At 42.6% G+C, this 20,072-nt stretch overlaps 1 long non-coding RNA gene across 1 annotated transcript; it reads left to right on the forward strand.

Annotated features, from left to right (window-relative positions):
- The first annotated feature begins 824 nt into the window (after positions 1–824).
- Positions 825–17,660, forward strand: LOC148888153 (uncharacterized). The gene is made up of 3 exons (XR_016117217.1): positions 825–1,187; positions 1,689–1,798; positions 17,073–17,660. It is a non-coding gene; the product is annotated as an uncharacterized LOC148888153 (long non-coding RNA).
- Positions 17,661–20,072: the final 2,412 nt, after the last annotated feature.

Consider the following 20,072-nt stretch of genomic DNA (forward strand, 5'->3'; position numbering starts at 1 on the left):
CCATAGCAGAAGTGGCTGATCTCAAGAAGTCCTATCAGTGGCTAGAGAGGGCTGGCCTAAAGGACAGCACAGAGGCACTCATCCTGGCTGCCCAAGAGCAGGCCCTGAACACCAGAGCCATAGAGGCAGGGATATACCACACCAGACAAGACCCAAGGTGTAGGTTGTGCAAAGAGGCACCTGAGACAATCCAACACGTAACTGCAGGGTGTAAGATGCTGGCAGGGAAAGCCTACATGGAGCGCCATAACCAGGTGGCTGGCATAGTCTACCGAAACATCTGTGCGGAGTATGGACTGGAAACCCCAAGGTCAAAATGGGAAACACCTCCCAAGGTGGTGGAGAATGACCGAGCAAAAATCCTGTGGGACTTCCAGATACAGACTGACAAGATGGTATTGGCCAACCAACCAGATATCGTGGTCATAGATAAAGGGGAAAGGAAAGCCGTTGTCGTGGATGTAGCGGTCCCGAGTGATGGGAACATCAGAAAGAAGGAACATGAGAAAATCGAGAAATACCAAGGGCTCAGAGAGGAGCTGGAGAGAGCCTGGAAGGTAAAGGTGACAGTCGTGCCTGTGGTGGTCGGAGCACTTGGGGCAGTGACCCCCAAACTCGACGAGTGGTTGCAACAGATCCCGGGAACAACATCGGATATCTCGGTCCAGAAAAGCGCAGTGCTGGGAACAGCACGGATACTGCGCAGAACCCTCAAGCTTCCTGGCCTCTGGTAGAGGACCCGAGCTGAAATGGGGACAGACACCACCCATGGTGGGTGAGACGAGGATTTTTTTTTTTTTTTTTTATATATATATGTAACGGAGTTGTGCGCTTAGATTATTAAATTATGAAGGAAGTGACGCAACGGCGCACAGTGTGGCACTATGTCCCGCCCATAGTTTCCAGAACAATCTCGAGGAGATTCAGGGTGAGTCGCAATTTTCTGTTGGTCTTGATTAACGCGCATTTTCATGACAATATCTTATTTTGTTTCCCCTTTTGTACTGTCTAGTGTTATCTAATTAGTTCCCTTATTCATTTCGAGTCCAGATTACTTTTTGTGTCATTATTTACTTCACGTTTTGTCGAGTGGACCTTTGGAGCACATGTGCTTTTCTATTGCGCAGTTAATCACAAGACGAAACCCATGCGACTTCACCCATCCCTTCTGCCATACTGTGTTGCAGGTAATAATTGTTTCATTTCGTTTTTATTGAACAATATTTAGTTTCTTGTGTCGTGTTTCATTTGCCCGTGAGTGTCCGTGGCGGGTTGAACTGCGCGCCAGCCATTACAAGCGCACCGCGTGTTCTGCCGAGTCTCCGCCCGTGATGCGTTCAGGGACATCTTGTAAATAACAGTGAACTTGTGTTGTATTCTCTTTTTCTGTAAATAACCACTAAACGATCACACGTTGTTAATTCTGTTTTGTTATCTACAATGTTTTGCATTTGAGAACAATCTCGAGGAGATTCAGGTTAATTACAAGACGAAACCCATGCGACTTCACCCATCCCTTCTGCCATACTGTGTTGCAGAAATAAAAGAAATAAAAAGACACATCCACGCGTCTCGTCTTCATTAATACGGCAGCATCGTGGAGATGAAGACAGTCACTGTTGTGACGCCCGTCACATATATATATATATATATAAATAACAACTTTCAACTTTCAATCATGATTCCAGTTCCAGGAGAAAGAATTCGCTTCACTCTCGTTCAAAGTAAGATGTACAAGAAAAGGAAATGCTTGGCGAGGTTATTATCAAAGAAGTTCCCGATGATGGCACGACAAAAGGTACTTTAATCCATCCTTCTTCGGGCACATGTTCTCCAAAGCTTGGCTTCAGTGCTTTACTCCTCATTTTAAGTACACATTACCCCCGAGGTGCACTTGCTCCTCCACCTGTCAAGCTGAAGGTTTTTCCGTGTCCTTTTGTCTTTCTTTTCTATGTAAAAACCCACAATATTTCCCCCTTTAACCCTCGTGAACTGCTCCTTATTACTCTTGCCTTTCTCACCGCCAGACTTTGTCTGTTCTGCTCTGCTTGGCTGTCTGACTCCAACCACATTTTGGTTAGCTCACAGTAAAGACTGCTATTAACACAAGCCTCAGCGGCCAGATGGCAGCTCAGAAATGGATCATCTAAATTCCAAAGGGGTTTGGAGCACCAAATCTTTCTTTCTAATTTACCCCCCTTCCCTTCCTCCAATTCTCCCCTTCATGTTCGAAGTCAAGTATGTCAAACACATTTTTTGCCGCAGGCCACATTGTAGTTACAGTTTCCTCTCAAGAGCTGTTATGAATTTGAGGAAACCATTAGAATGTTTGATCTCCTCCACATTTTACATAATGAACGCACAAGAAATGAATGAATAATTAGTTTTCAAATCTCAAGTCAAGAATAATGACTGTTATCGTGGTTTACATGGGACAATTTTAAATTTGAGTTCGGACTTAAGCAAGCATCATGACGATTGACATGCAAGATTTGCTTTTTGCTTTGGTGGGACGAATACAATGATGTGGCAGGGAACATTTGGCCCTCGGGCCTTGACATTGACACCTGTGTTCTGCGGACTTGTATTGCCACAGAGGCAATTAAAAGAGGCCGTGTGTGGGTGTTTGTGGGTCTGTGTTTGTGTGTGTGTGTATGTGTGTAGATATATAAGTACAGCACTTTCACCTTTAACTGTGAGGTTCAAAACCATTTTGATTTGTTATTGCCACGGCAACCCGAGATTGCGTTTCAGACGAAGTAGTCCTTATTATTTGTAGAACAAGCCCAGACACCTTCAAGACTGGAAAGGCAGTTTGATGTTGAAGTGCACCGTTGCGTCATGGCCTTGATTTAAAATAAACACACTCACACACAAACACACACACACGCACACACACACACACACACACACACACACACACACACACACACACACACACACACACACACACACACACACACACACACACACACACACACACACACACACACACACACACACACACACACACACACAAACCCACACAGTAATCTTGTCATTTTTAACTTCTCCCCATAAATGAAAAAATAGACCATATCAGACAGCTGCCTTTCTTTTCAAAATGTATCGTGGGTGGTTAACCCTGAGAAACAACTTTATCAGTCATTTCGATTTGTTCTTCCAATTTTTGTTTGACACAGGCAATGGTTGTCGGAAAGTTTGAAGGATATGGTCATAAAAATGGGAATAAAAAAAAATCAAATACAGTAAAGTCTCGTTATATCGATATTCAAGGGAGTCCGAAAAAATATCGATATAACCGGGACTATCGATATATCCGACCCTGTTTGCATGTAATTTTCTCCGTGCGTGCATAGAAATAGTATCGATATAACCGGGACTATCGATATATCCGATATCGATATAACGAGACTTTACTGTAATTATATTGCCAGATGTGGGCGTTTCATTCGGACTGCTGGAACGTGGGTGAGAAACGAATGAAGGAAATGTTGAAACACTGGCCACGGTAGCAATTACGACGGGGGAAGCAAACATGAAGATGTCTTCCAAAAAGTAAATCAATCCATCCATTTTCCGTACCGCGTGTTCCTCATTAGGGTCACAGGGGGGTGCTGGAGCCTAAATCTTTGGGCACCAGTTGGGGGACAGCCTGAACTGTTTGCCAGCCAATTGCAGGGCACACGTCCGAGACGAACAACCATCCGCACTAACAGTCAAATTTACACCTAAGGACAATTCGGAGTGTTCAATGAACCTGCCATGTTTTTGGAATGTGGGAGGAAACCGGCGGACCTGGAGAAAACCCACGCGGGCCCGGGTAGAACTGCACACAGAGAGGCCCGACTGGGTATTAAACTCATGACCTCTGCATTGTGAAGCCGGCGTGCGAACCACTCGACTACCGGACCGCCCCCAAAAAGTAAATAAAACTCGAAATGAAACGTGCAACGCATTATTTCTGTAGGAATTGAATTAGTGCAACGGTGCATGTCGGACTGATAATGACTTGCTGCAGCAGCCTAGCCTGAGTTGACTTAACTTCTTTCACTCAGTGAATATTTGCTTGCCGTGCGGCGATGATTGACAGGTAACATTTTGAAAGCATGAGCCTCTCTCTCTCTCTCTCTCTCTCTCTCTCTCTCTCTCTCTCTCTCTCTCTCTCTCTCTCTCTCTCTCTCTCTCTCTCTCTCTCTCTCTCTCTCTCTTTCTCTCTCTCTCTATCTTTCCCTCTCTCTGCCATTCCAACTCTACTTTCTCTAAGTCGTTCTTGACCCGTCCACCTGTTTACAATGCTAATGTCATTTTTTTCATCCTTTTCTAAGCGCAATGCAAATGTTCATTACGATGCAGAATGCAGTTCTACGGCTCAACAGCTTCTGTTTGAAATGAGATTTGTGAGCACGAACGTGAGCGACGATGACAGCGAACCTCCATCTGCCTTGAGTCTTGATGAATAAAAGATTGAGTTGAGGGGGCCCTGGCATCTTATAAACAACGGAGCATAATTAGTTGGCTTCTTTTTATTTTACAAACGATTCGTGTGACATTTCCTTTGGGTCACCGAGGTGTATCACCTGCCCGACACCTACTTGCCATGACATGTCACATTTTCTTAAATTCTCATTGTTACGAGTCAACATATATCAAGCAGAATCATATTTACATTCAATTTGGAGGTACAGTGCGGCATGCATTTCTTTTGCACCCGGATTTGACACGCCTAATGCATTTTATATTGTATATATATGTATATTTACAGGAAATAACTGACACAATACTGCAGCACTACATTCCTGTTCCATCATTCACTTTCTGGCAATGGTGCAGGTTGCGAGTTCAGTTCAAATTGAGTGTAGTTAACATGTGATTAAATAAATAAATAAACTAACACATGTAAAAGATTAAATAAAAAAATAACGTAGATAAAATAAAAATAAAATAAAATAAAATAAACAACATTTTTTGTCTGTCTGGAAATGTATACTTTTACTAACTGGTGAACAGTTCAAGGTGTAGTTGGCCTTGGGAGAAATTTGGGATTGGGGTCCAGCATCCCACCTTGAATAAAAGCAACCAGTGAGAGAACACTGTCCACATTAGGCAGAATGAATCCGTACAGGCGCAGATTTTGACGAAGTAAAGGAACACTGCAAAATCCAAATCATACCACATCAAATTGGTTTTTGGACCTTGCCACCGAAAAGCATAGATTTTTTTTTCCCGGTCCGCTGAAGTTTTTAATGTGGTCAGCTGCAGATGACGAAATCCCAATTTTTTTTAGAATGTTATGCTGAGTAACCAATAACATATTCCAATTCTACATGAGAAAATGCTCCCAGAAAATGTCCTGACTTCTCTGTGCTCACACATTTTTATTCACATCAATAAATATGCGAATAAAAAAAATGTCAACACAAAGAAGACTCATGTAGAATCGGAATACGTCATTAGTTACGCAACATAACAATTTATTCACATATTTATGTGATAAGCACGCTGTCTTCACAGTACACAGGTTGTGAATTCAAGACCCGGTCTGGCCTCCCTGGAGGGTGTTCAGGGTGTCCCCCACCTTGTGCCCGAAGACGGCTGGAATAGGCTCCAGCACCTGCCGCGACCCTAATGAGGATAAAGCGGTCTGGAAGATAGATTAATTTATTCATCAATTTATATCCATATTATGAATACACACGCACACCATATCAAGGTGGGGGATTGGGTCAGGGGGGGGGATCAAAGCCACATAAGACTTGGAGAATGTAAATGAAAGAAAATAACTGAGGGTGCCCTTTGGCTCAACACGCTGGAAAAACACCTGCGTCGAAAGTATGAGTAAACATACCGTGCATTTCTTTTGACCTTCTTACCGAACTGAAATGCTCTCACATTTCCTTGACTTCAGGTGGCAAATGGTTACATGTTCATGAGATGCCCCCTCACTTCCCCCAACCACCACCACCCCCTCCTTTTCCTCCTTGTAGATACGTAGAAGGAAGAGCAATCCCTCTGGTAGCAAATGTGGGAAAGTGAGGAATAATTTCGGCCGCAATTAGACACTTTCAGTTTTGTCCAAAACTTCTGATGATACAAAAAGGAGAGGAGTATCAGTACCTTACATTGCAGGAGTTTCTGAAAAACTACAAAGACTCCTTTGGCAACACAAAATTCCTACTTATTTCAAACCTGTAAACACTTTAATGCAACAATTAGTGCATTCAAAAGATAGGCTGCCAAATGAAAAACAAAGTAATGTAGTTTATTCAATACATTGTAAGAATGAAAATTGTAAAGAGCAGTACATTGGGGAGACTAAACCAATTCTCAAAATAAAAACACTTTATCAACATCGCAGGGATAATACTAGTGGGACTCAATTGGCAGTACATATGCACCTAAAAGCTAGCAACCACTCATTTGACGACAACGAGGTTAAAATCTTAGCGAAAGAACATAGATGGTTTGAAAGGGGAGTAAAAGAAAGGATTTTCATAAAACAGCTAAATCCTTCACTAAACCGATATGGTGGTGTGAGGTTCAATTTGGATCGTTCGTACAACAGCCTGCTTAGGCAACATATGATTTGTAATGCTGATGAGGTGATATCGCAGGAAGTGGGGCAATCAGGCCAGTCGTTAGTCAGGACAATAGGAACAATCAGTGGAGCCGCAGGGAGTGGTCCTCTACTCCCCCCAACCTGAGAGCAGGGACCTATTATAGCAGTGTCTGGAACCGCCATGTCTGGACAGTAGGGATATATACCGTATTTTCACGACCAAACGGCGCACCGTGTGAAAAGGCGCAGTCTCATTTATGTGTGCCATTTCTGTATTTAACCCACACATTGGGCGCACCGGATGAAAGGACGCAAGTTTTATATACCGGTACATATCCTCTACTGCTATACGTACGTCCGCCTCACAACAACACACAGGCATACAAGTATGCATATTTAAAAAAAAACAGATCGGGAGCAAAACTGAGTTTGGTAGTGCTTTATTTATTAATTACAAAGGAATAACATTTTGTAATCATCACTCAATATGCGTCGGCATGGTAAAAGGAACACATTACCGGTACCGACTTTTTCGAAAGCTCAAACCACCGTGCTAGCAGACACGTTAGCCCAAGCATCCACAATCCATTGGCAAACTGTGGCGTAACATCCAGCCCTTTTTGTTTGCCTTAAGAATGACGCCTGCTGGAAATGTCTCTTTAGGCAAAGTCTTTCTTTTAAAAAAATCACAATCGCCGGGAGTTTCTCTCCGTTAGCATGACAGCCTTTTCGCCAGCTTTTCAGAATAATTCGCCGGCTGTCGCTACAGTAGTCCCGGTCCGCATGGAAAAATCGCACAGTTTCATAAAACGCCAGCACCAAGACGGACCTCCTTGGAAATGTTCAAGTTCATGTTTTTCATTTCCTCCGCTAGCGTTACTGCTCTGAGCGGGACGGTGACAGTCGAAACGCCCCTTCCGCTCGCTCTTAGCTCGCCGATCGATTGCTTGAAGCTTTCCTCCAACTCGGCCACCTTGCCTTATGTCCGCGTATTATGTCACGGCGGCTCCATTCCCATGTTCCTCGGCGTAGTTGATAGCCTTCAGTTTAAATAAACTGAGCTTCATAACCATGTCTCTTTGCCATTTTCAGGGTTGTTCTACATAAAGCACATACCTGTTCATTCATACACAAACCACGCCCGCACACCCCTCCTCGTTTTCTCTACACATCCTCCTCATGATGGTGTCTAACACGTCCGCACTACAGGGCGCACCGCACATTTTGATAAAAATCTGAGACGTTTATATGCGCCTTATGGTCGTGAAAATGCGGTATATAGGGCCGATACTACCAGTAAGACTTTAGTTCGCTGAAGAAGCATCTTGGATAAGAAGCGAAACGTCCGACACCTTCAAAGAAGTACAGATGACGGCTGAAGAAACCTTTTCATCGATGGACCTGTACGACTGAGAGCTTACACAGACACATTGTGAAGTCTTCCTTTTTTCAATATAAAAAGGTCTGAAAGTAACTCTTTGAAAAAAATCCGTTTTATGTTTTCTACATTGTTGCCACATCGCATATACCGTATTTTCCGGTGTATAAGGCGTACCTGAGTGTAAGGCGCACCCCCAATGATTGGTGAATTTTAGTTTAGGCCCCATATATATCCCTACTGTCCAGACATGACGGTGCCGGTTTCTGTTATGATAGGTCCCTGCTCTCAGTTTGGGGGGAGCAGAGGACTACTCAGAGGAGAGCAGAGGACTACTCCCTACCACGCCACTTTTTTTGTTCCTATTGCTCTGACTAACGACTGGACTGAATGGCCCATTTCCACCGGTATCATTTCATCAGTATTCCTAATCCTATTTTGCCCAAGTAGGCTGTTGTACGAACGATCCAAATTGAACTTCACCCCACCATATCGGTTTAGTGAAGGATTTAGCTGTATATATATATATATATATATATATATATATATATATATATATATATATATATATATATATATATATATATATATATATATATATATATATATATATATATATATATAGGGCCTAAACTACCAGTAAGACTTTAGTTTGCTGACAAAGTTTCTTGGATAAAAAGTGAAACGTCCGACACCTTCAAAGAAGTACAGATGACAGCTGAAGAAACCTTTTCATCGATGGTCCACTCCTGGTCGACTGAGAGCTTACACAGACGTATTGAATCTATATCAGTACCAACTGTAAGGATCATGGGCCCGGGATGTTTGTTTTGGTCAAAAAAGTGCATTTTAGAATTTGCCGCATTTTCCAACCGCATTATCATTGAGTCCTTTCTAAGGCTCAGTAACGCGTTATAGAGAGCTGTAGGCGTTTGCAGCAGTCCCACTGAGGTCAGGTGTGGTGATGGAGAAAAAGTGCTCTCATATTCCCCCCAGCCTTGAGGTACTGTCTCCGTATCTTGCTTTGATTGACAGCCCGGGTTCATGATAGCCATTAATAATGCAGACGGGCTTGAGGAAAGACGGTGCTCATGGGCAGCGTGACACATGACAACCTTGAAACAGTCAAGGCTTTGTTTACTTAAGGTAGACCCACCGGTCACTTCCTATCTCACCTTTTCTCCTCTGTCGCTTCCTGGCGTCACCTCATTGAATGATCTTGCTTAAAACATATGCCGGTCACAATGAATAGTGAAGCGACCATTGAAAGGCAGACTCTTCCATCAAGCAAGGCTTTTATTCTATGGAGGTGTTCATTTTAGGTTATCCAGATGAGGGTGTACATTTGGAAGGCGCTTATTTGATATATTATACGTATATATCATTTGCTACCTTTCTTGCCAAGTGTCCTTCTTCCCATCTGAAGTTAAGGCCTCACTAAGTCGTTCCCTGTACATGTGTATTGAAAACAGAACCCCCAAAGAAGAGAAATTAGCGTCCTAAATGCCTTTGTTCATTGGCACTCCGCAGGAAAAAAAGGTAATTGCATTGTAGCCATCCATAGAATTATCTGATTTGGATGGAGATGAAGGAGACTAGAATTAATAATGTAACTTGTACAATGGTGGTATGGTAGTTATCCTTTGAGTGAAATTTATCAAGCTGAGACGGCTACAAAAAAGAGCTGCTTTTGGCAAAGTGGCCACTGGGTGATGCTAAAATCCCGCACTGAGCCCTCGACATAATCCACTATTGGCATCACAAAGTGTTAGTGAGTGTTGACTGCATCAAGGGTCATGTGTGGTGTTATTATAACATAAAAGTAATATCAATGAATTGTATATATTACAAATATAAATCAGTTATATCGTAACATTAAGCAAATATACAGTCCAATGACATTAACAAATGACAGTTTACACAAACACTTTTGACAATAAGCATCCTTTCCAAACAGAGATTTAAAACCACTGGATTATTGAATTTAAAAGAAAAAAACAGCATTGATTTCTTCAACATTCTCAGGCCGTCATAGTAAAACACGGAGGTATTGATTCAACTAATGCATTCCAATCGATAAAAAGTAAAGTTTACCTTTTTTATTTGTTTCCCCACAACAGGGCGAGGGGAGGGTTGTGGGTGGTCAGGTGGAAGGGGTCAACTTCATAAAGAAAACATCTCAAAGGTGTAAATAGCAACACAGTCACAAAGGTTACAAGTATACATGTACTGGTCTTTTCCTGAGCTCCTACACAACGAAACCTATGACTGCCCGGCAAAGGAAAATTAATTAGCACAGGTTAGAGACACATAATGAAAGTTATTGGCCATGACACTTCCATCATCATTTCCCCCTCCCCTTTGGTGACTTTTCACCTGCTTACTCGAGTGTGAACTAGGAGCTCCAACGTGCCATCGTACTTGGGCACAAATCGCATTATTTCTCTTCACTCTCCAAACATGTACTTGTTTACGATGTCTACACTGAACTGGTTGATCTCGGGAGATTGGCTGCATGAAAAATTCTGAAGGTCTTGGCTCGTCCTGGTTTCGAGGTTCTAATGAAACTTGAAATTCAGTTACAGTACCACTAAAACGATTTGAAGTTTGAAATGACTAGAGAACAACAAAATACATACCCAAAACATTAGCACAAGGTCTGTGACAGTCAAAACATTCTGCTTAGCAACATGCCCGGATGCCAACACTGCAGCTAAACTCATAAAGGTTTCCCTCTTCCAATGCCACAAATATGCCAGAACCATTTTTGATTGGGAGGAATGTTCGTGCCATTTGACTCTGGGGTGATTGTGCTTTTTTGTGCCTGTAATGGGCAGCATTTTCACAGCCCAGCTTTGTTCAGAGAAAAGGTCGGTAGTGTTGTACAGTCGGGGCCGGATAAATGCATGGGTTGAGGAGCCTGCGAAAGAAGCGTCACCGCAGAGCGCATATGCGTATGAGGAACTGTTGAGAATTGGAATACAAGCGGATTTACATGGGACTTGAGATGTGAGAAAATCTCTTTTCGTCAAAGGATGCTACACCTTTGTATTTGCTTTCAACATATAGCTTGTAACAGACGTGCACATTACACCATGATGTTGTTGATCCACTGGTGAAAAAGAGACTTTGAACCTTTCCTCTTTCATCTAGCACTGCTTGATACAACACATAGATGGTGCAGAAAGGTCTTAAGGTGGAATGACTGTTTGTGTCTTTTGTTTTTTGTCACATTTGTTCTTTTGTCCTTTTGTTCTTTTGAAGATGGCACCGCGTGAGTGCCTTCCTTTTTCTACTTCTTCCTTTCCTTACCATTTTCCATTCATAATTGTGTTGCTGTGAAATGTAAACGTCTCCACTGCCTAAAAAAGGCTATCCACAATCAAACTCCAATCCAATAAAAACAATTGCTGGGGTAATCGCTGTGTGGCAATCCGGGAAGTATGCAATTCGGGAAGTATGCAACAAATTTACATAGCTACGTTTCAATTGTGGTTGGTAATTGTGAGTATTTATAGCGCTTTTTTAAAAATGTTGTCAGCATATGTGTGTACCCATAATCTCTGATCCATTTTCCACCGTGCAAAGTAAACACAGGAATAGGATGTGCTAATGAGAGCTTGTTCACACCTTCTATTTAACTAACAACCCTTGTTTTGCACCGTGCAGCATCGGCTGCCTTAATTGGGCCGCTCGTAGCAACCCGTGCATTTGACGGAAAATACCCCAAATAAACATCTTCAGTCTGCAAATACAAACGCGGTGTTTACACAGCGCTATTATTCCTATAGCCTTGTCAGAACGGGAAGTGTGTTTTCTCAGCAACATGTACATAGTGTTGACCAAAAGCATCCATTTAAGAGAGACTTTTTCAAGACGGAGCATCAACAGTGACGGAGCACCCATCACTCGGTCAATGAAGGACGTGCGTTTTGCTGAGGGTTTTCTCCGGGTACTTCAGTTTCTCCTAAAAAACATTAACGGAAGCAAACACATGCATAGCATATGATGCATACACAATGCACAATGCATACAATTGCATAGAATACATACAATGACCCGACAACGAATGGTCGTGCCCGGAGTCCTTTTGACTGCCACTGATTGTAACGACCAGCACCTGCGAACTTGCAGGCAGGGCTGACAGCGCTTCCCGTTGGTCGCTAATCCGAACGTGGCAGGTTGCCACTGATCGGGACGACCAGCACCTGCGCAGGTGCAGGCGGGGCCGACTGCGCCGCCCGTTGGTCGCCAACCAGATCATGACAGTACCCCTCCCTTCAAGGGACTGCTTCCAGAAGTCCCAACAGTCTCCCAAAAGGTCCAACTTGTCAGGAAACAATGGTGGAGACGGCAACCGTTGCCTCTCCAGCATATGATGGCCGGCGGCCTGATGGGAACGGGACTCAACCTGATGTGGACGAAGACACGGATCGTCGTGGACGTGTGTGCGACCCTTCTCGCACGATCATGTGACGACACATGGCGCGACATGGACGTTGCACTGCCAGGCGCAGAGTGGCAGTGGTCTCGACCGGACGTCTTGACCGGACGTTGGCGTGGACGTTACGACTGTCACATCCTAATTGGCGTCAGGTGCGCGCCCCTCCCCTCCGTGGTCTCCGGGCTCACGCACCTGATTCCAATCCCTTTGATTGTGCCTTCTGGCTATAAAAGCCACCCGTTTCCGCTCGGTCCTCGCCGGTGTATTCTTTCATTCGTTACCCTGTCACCCAGCAGTACGCAGATTGGTCCCGCTCGTCTCTTCGGTTGCCTTACCTTCTGTTTTTGCCCTGCGTGTCTCAGTAAACGTTTATTGAACTATACTGTCTCCATCGTGTATTTTGGTTCCAAACCTTTCCTTTTTTTTCGTCCGCCGAGTCCTGCCGCCACTCCTCGAGCGGACGTGACAACGGCTCGTCAAGTGACTCAATTCAAACTCGACGCGGCGTTGGCTAACGTGGTCGCGAACTGCCCGGCACCGGAGAAATGAGAAAAGTCCAGCGATGATTGGGGTCTCGGACTGACGTGGACGCGGACGTTGCACGGCTCGTCGTGGATGCGACACAATTAAACATGCATGACGACGCGTGGCTGGACGTGGGCGTGCACTGCCAGACACCCAGTATCACCCTGGACGGACACCTGGAAGGAGGTCTCGACCGGACGTGGACGTGCAAGCGGCACTGCTCGTCGTGCACGTGAGTGTGAACCTTTTCACACAATCACGGGACGAAGCATCGGCTCGACATGGACGTTGACTGCCAGGCACAGGGTGGAAATGAGACCGGTCCATTGTACCTGCAGGATCCGATGGTTGGTCGGGTCATTCTGTCGCGGTTTGCAAGGTGGTGATGGCGGTTGTGGATCCCAAAAAGCAGGGAGGAGCGAGCAGGAGATTGTGTTTGTTTCACCTTGGCAGACTTTTAATCTTGGTGTTCATTTGATACTTTGTATGTTTTCTGTTCAGATAATTTTGATGATTAAGATTTTGGTCCTGCTCACTTTATTTTAATACAATTCATCATTTGTCTTCTCCCTCCTGCCTGCATTTTGGGATCCACAACCGCCATCACCACTTCGCAAACCGTGACAGTTGTACTGTATTTCCTTTGAGTTAATCCGTTGGAGAAGGCTGAAAAAAAGGTGTTTTAAAATACACTGTAAAACCCAACAAGTTGAAAGTACTCAAACATTTTATGGCAACTGATTACGTAAAAAAAATTTAGTACAGTTTACTCAAAATATTTGAGTAAACTGTGCTATACTGTCAACATTTTTGAGTAAACTTTACTCAAAATTTTTGAGTAGTGGAAATAAATTTTATCAGTTTGATTGAACTTAAATGTTATGAGTTTGAATGAACTTAAAATATGTACTTTCAGTTTACTCTAATGTTTTCTTGTTATCTTAATTTTTAAGTTAAAATTAGGTTTCATATTTAAGCGTAACCAACTCAAATTTATGTTACCTGAAAAAATATATTAATGTACACTGTATTTACATTTGCCTTCTATGTCTAAAAACAAAAACACACCTCATGTCTGTTTAGGGTTCACATTTTTATTAAGGTTTAAAACAACCTTTGATAAAACATTCATGATAACAGTATCAAATGCACAGCATGTCCACATACCAAAACAACAAATAAACCCCTGAGCAGTTCTTTTTTAGTAATTAACACAACATCGTGACAAAGATGTGAAATAAACACAACAACAAAACAAAACAGAAAAAAACAACAAATTATACTCTGCTGTTCTGTTAAAAAATAAATTCTCTGACAAGCATATACTTGAATAAATACAAGAGAATACATTTCAATGTACTCGTTATAAGGTGCAAATCAAAATAAAACTGTAAAACAAACAGTATTCATGAAATGAAAAAAGACATTTTGGTGAAATCCAGGTTTACACATCAAATTATGAATAGAAAATCAGTCACAAACAGTACATCAATGTTTAGGTATACAAAGCAGAGTAAAACTCTGAAATTACTTATCCAGTGTTGCTTTGTTCCGTAATATTGGAAGCACTGGTGCCTTCAATATTGCGGAACAAAGCATTTTTTAAACTTAGCAGGCGTGGTTTGAGTGGTCTGTTATAATCAAGACACAGGAGTGTTTTCTGAATGAAGGTGAATGTGTGGATTGATTTTTTTGGGAGAATCTAAATGCAGTGCATACATTAAACCAAACAAGAGGAGGTGTGTATCAGTGTCATGATGCTAAAAGAAATGTTAAATAATTTTGTGTTTCATGGATTTTGGATGGGAGAAAGGTGCGCATTTCTCCCCATCCAAAACAGTTGAGTTGGGCGACCACTAATTGACTCTGAGAAGGTGATTGCAACCACCTGAGAATGGCCAATTGCCGCTGGGACCTGATTGGCCAGAAGCTCAGGTGAAGCACCTTTAAAGCCAGCCTGAGCCAGTCACTTCGAGGAGGAAGAAGAGGGACAAATGACAACCTAGAGAGCAGTGTTACCTGGGGTCTGCCGAAAACTGATGTCAACTTCAAATAAAGAAAACTCACAATACCCTTCCTGCATCTGGCTGAGTGAACTTTTATCAACTTTCCACCTGCGTGCTGTATCGCATCACGACAATTGGTGGCAGTGGTGGGATCCTTTCACCCTGCATGAAGAAGGTGGGATCGTTACGCCTTGCTGAAGTGGAAAGGATAAGAGGAAGCCGAGATGGAGAAGGTGGGGGGGAGGAAGAAGAGGGACAAAGGACAACCTGGAGAGCAGTGTTACCTGGGGTCTGCCGAAAACTGATATCAACTTCAAATAAAGAAAACTCACAATACCCTTCCTGCATCTGGCTGAGTGAACTTTTATCAACTTTCCACCTGCTTTCTGTCTCGCCGCACAACAATCAGCCAACCTGGGGAGACATCTCACAATAATGCCATCTTCTATCACAACAGAAATGCTGTTGGGGTTAAACAAGATGGCACTAGTTGTCAGTTGTCACGGAGAGAAGTGCGACAGGAATGTTTTCAATATCTGGATTCTCTTCCCACTGCAAAATACATCAATAGACATTTGTGTTAAGTCAGGCAATACATACATTGCATGTTTTGAAGGACTGTGAGTCATCTTCTCGTAGGTATGCATGGAGAGCACGAAGGGCCAGACTGCGTTTCGTGTATATCATGCTGTTCCTTTATCAAAAGCCAAGTTTTAATTTGGGGAAAGCGACAGTAGCTTAACATTGCAGTACTTGTCTTCAGCATCTCAAACCCAAGACAGTGGCCTATTGAGACCTATGGAGAATTAAGTTTAGGTAAAATTCTGTTCAATATAAAAAATACATACATGTATTATTTTTAATATGATTCGGGTAATTAATCATGTAGCATTAATAAAAATGTAAACATACCTTAGATAATGGCGGTGTTACTCAATTTCCACCCTGGGGCTAAAAGGTTGAATAGAAAAAACAGACAACAAATGTAATCATTTAATTTAATAAAACACATTGATCCATGTTTACTTTTTAAATTGAATAAATAATCTATTTACCAGATTAAATGATGCCATCAAGCCAGTCAGGTGTTTTCAGTTTGAAAAATGGTGTTTGCAGTTTCAAAAATATATTTAAAAAGTTTTATGTTGACACATGAATGACCATTTAAAACTACACCAATTGTACAGAGTGATATTTCATTTGGCTAGCATTATATTTACTTAGTGCCTTCTTAAAACGGCAGCACAACTGTTGCACGTTGAATTAGCATGACTTATTGTGCTGCCGTTTAAAACAAAGTTAACTCAAAGCACCAACCTGCTGGCGTTGCAGCATCCGTGTGGTGGATTTCGGGTGACCCTTATAACTTTTGAAGTTCATATAAAACTTAATTTAACACCCATTTGACTATTATTCTCGAACCTTCACGGACACAAACATAACTCGCAACACCCCGTGATAGATATTACTCCACCACCGCCCAAACAAACCTTCGCGGTACAATTCTCCTAATAAACCTGCTGTGTCTTTCAACAAACAAGAGACGTTTAAGAAACATTCCTACTTACCACAGAAGAGCTCGTAACATTAGGAGAAGTCCTTGGCTCGAGCGGCGGATATAATGCCCCAAACGGACTTTCCAAAATATTCCTTTCCTGTGGAGGTACTACAGCATTGACACACTGGGTCTTTGTAGTATACATATATAGTATATTAAATACGATTGTTTGTCTTTCCACCCTAATTTAAAATGAATAATCCGTTGGTCTTTGCCAGATTCAGCCGTTGAGAATTCAAATGGCGTCCAATGAGAGCACGCAGTGACGTCATCACGCAGCTTCCTGCCGTGAACTCAAAATATTTGAGTAAACGATTGCCATGAACTCAAAAGTATTGATCTACTGCAAATTAAAAACGCAGGACTCATTCAAAAACTCAAAACGTTTGAGTTTTTGAGACAAAAAATCGGCTTTTGAGTTGACTGACCTCTATGACTTTGAGTCAGTAGTACTGTTCGGGTTTACAGTGTATACTGACCATGCAGATATGGAGAGATTTAGAATTATTTTTGAAGCATGTCCCTGAAAATTGAGAATATGTCTTCAGTTTGGTCTTCCACTGCAGTCCTAATTTTTTCCTCCTTTTTGTGTGTCTTCTAAGAGACATCGTCCATCAACGAGTCATCTCAGGATTCAACACGGTTCTCCAAAATCAATGGCTCATTGACTCCCTCAGCAGCAAACATGGACACACGTCTATCTCGATGACAGCTACAAAAAAGAAACGGGAATACAAATTGGGCTCACTGTCTGGCTGAGAGGGCGAGTGAGCGGATCATTGACTATCATGACAGAAATCTATCTCTGAGGCTCGAATCTTCCTTTATACTTGTGTCACTCAGGTCCCCACGCACCCCAAGTCTCCGCAAGTACATGTCAATAAAGTCATGCTCATCATAGAAATTTGGTTATACTGAGTCTGAATGTACAGGCTGCTTCAAAGGCCATCGTGATAATGGGAGACGGATTGAGGCTCGAGTGGCTTTGCTCTTTATTGATTGCAAAAGCTCTGAGAGCTTAATTGATACTTGCAAAAGTAGCATCCCGGAGATTCACGGCCAGTCTTGTCGCAGCACAGAACAGAGGTTTACATTTTACCAGTGGTGGGCCATGCATGTCGACCCATGATCTTTAGTAGTGCTACATCTGAATCAATCCACAGCTGCGAGTGTGGCGTGATTTACTACACATTCTCTGGAGTCATCTGGAGTCTAGATCAGGGGTGTCAAACTCCGGTCCTCGAGGCCTATACGCCTACATGTTTTCCTAGTCTCCCTGTTGCAACACACCTGTTGAAACACAGTCTCTGGTTTGTTGCAACAGGGAGACTTGGAAAACATGTAGGGCTACGGCCCTCGAGGACCAGAGTTTGACAACGCCTGGTCTAGATGTTGTCGTTAACCCGGAAATAACTTGAAGATATTTAAGAAATATTGTCATTAAACTGTTCAAAGTTTTACTCTGAACGTCTGGATTCATGTATGCCATCAAGTATCACTGCAATCAAATCAATTTCTTCCTTTTAACCATTGTGGGTTGACTAAACCGAAATTAAATTAAGACAACAATACTGTATATTTGCTTATGCAGCTCACTACAGATACAATGTGCTAGCTGTTGCCAGTATGCTCTTATCACTAGCGGCTAGTGATACTATGAGCCAATCATGTGACTAGCCAATCATAGTATACAAAAACTCGTTTCCAGTGCCTCCCAGAAGGCCTTGTGTTGCCAACTCGAACTCTGATTGGTTAAAGGAACAGTTTATTCAACATTTATTTTTATGCTCTAGGTCCCGCTGAACAGATTGTGAAGGCATCCAGGTAGATTTCTAATACTTGTAACAAATAATGCCTCAACTCTGATTGGTTAATTGGTTGAATGCTTAAATACGAAAACGCACATCTGGAAGCAGCAAACGGGGGAAAATCAATCAAAGGAAGCTGATAGACAATTTGGAATTATTTAATAAACATTCATGGACAAAATATAATTTACATTAGTCTGTGATTCAGATATTTGTAGGCCAGCAGAGAAGGCCTTACAGGCCTTGATGGCCGACTACTACTTTTTACTAACACTCAAGGTTAATGATCCATTTTATGGATTTTAAGGAGTCCAAGATGGCGCCCGTGTAGGCAGCCGTCAGCAAGTGCTCTCATGAGACTTGCTTTTTTGTTGTTTTTGTCTTGTTTTTGTGTTTTGTTTTGGCACTTTGTGTTGTTGGGCATCGTGTGGAATGGATACGGATACTTTTTCAGCATTTTTGACCACGGCATTCATCAAGCAGGAGACTGGACTTAGCGGTCACGCCTTTTCGGCAGCATGAATATGCCAGTACTTTTTTTGAATGGGAGGAATGTCGATGCCATTCGACTGTCATCGTTGGACTGCTTTGGGGCCATTGTGCATTTTACGCCTGCAATGCTCAGCATCTTCACAGCCCCGCTTTGTTCAGCGGAAAGGTCGGTGCTGTTGGACATTCTGCGGCTGGATGGATGCATGGCTTGAGGAGCCCGCGATAAGAAGAAAGGAGCGTCAGCGCAGAGCGCTGATGTGTGTGTAGAACTGTTGTGGCTTGGAATTGAAGCGGATTTATGTGGGACAGGAGATGTGAGACAATCTCTTTTCGTCAATGGATGCAACAGTGTTTGCTTTCAACATTTAGCTTGTAGTCGACGTGCACATTCCACCAAAATGTCCCTGATCCACTGGTGGAAAGACGCTTTGATCCTCTCCTCTTTCATCTAGAACTGCTTCATGTAACAAAGAGGGTACAGAAAGTGCTTAAGAATGAATAACTCTGTGTCTTTGTGTTGTCATATTGTCTTTGTGCTATCATATCATTTGTATTTTAGTTTTTTTTTTGTTCTTTTGATTTCAACACGACGCCGCGAGAGTGGCTGCCTTTCCAGCAGCTCATGTATTTTGTTTTTATACTTTCATTCCTTTCATCACTTTGCTGCTGTGAAATTTCATTTTCTAATTCCAAAATCTAATCCAATGGTGGATTTAAGGTAGGGTAAGATATATGGTTGTTCTACAAAAAAATCAGTTAGCAGCATGATGCCGCGGTGCTAATTATGTCGATGGCGATCGTCCGGTAGCTTCTGGACTGTATCATATAACCAACACCACCGACAAACACCCCCCACCCCCACCCCCAGAAATGCTCATCCCTTCCAATACATTGATAACGCCTTCATTTTGTAATTGTATCTTCATGCCCATGATTGAGCACAACACCAAACTTTTCTGTCTCATCCTAAATTTGTCTTCTAAAAGTCTAATCCCTTGATCCAACAACAAACACACGTGTTTTTGAGTGCCATATTGCCCAATCAGTGCTAACAGTTTGAACACAAAGTGCGTCCTTGGAGGGAACAAAACCTGCATGTCTGAATCCAAGCTGTCAGTTGAGTGATGACACAAATTAAAATGAAACAAAAACTACACGATGAAGCTTGAGCAAAGTTTCAGAATGCCGCCTGCCCCGACCACAGAGGTTATTTCACCATCAATGTCACGTCTTGGGCACCCAGTCATCTGTCTCGCTGAGTTGTTTGACTCCACAAAAAGTGCAAAGCCTTATTCAACCAAG

This window comes from Hippocampus bargibanti, linkage group LG14, assembly GCF_051943395.1.
Source record: "Hippocampus bargibanti isolate YZ-2025 linkage group LG14, ASM5194339v1, whole genome shotgun sequence".
Taxonomy (NCBI): Eukaryota; Metazoa; Chordata; class Actinopteri; order Syngnathiformes; family Syngnathidae; genus Hippocampus; species Hippocampus bargibanti.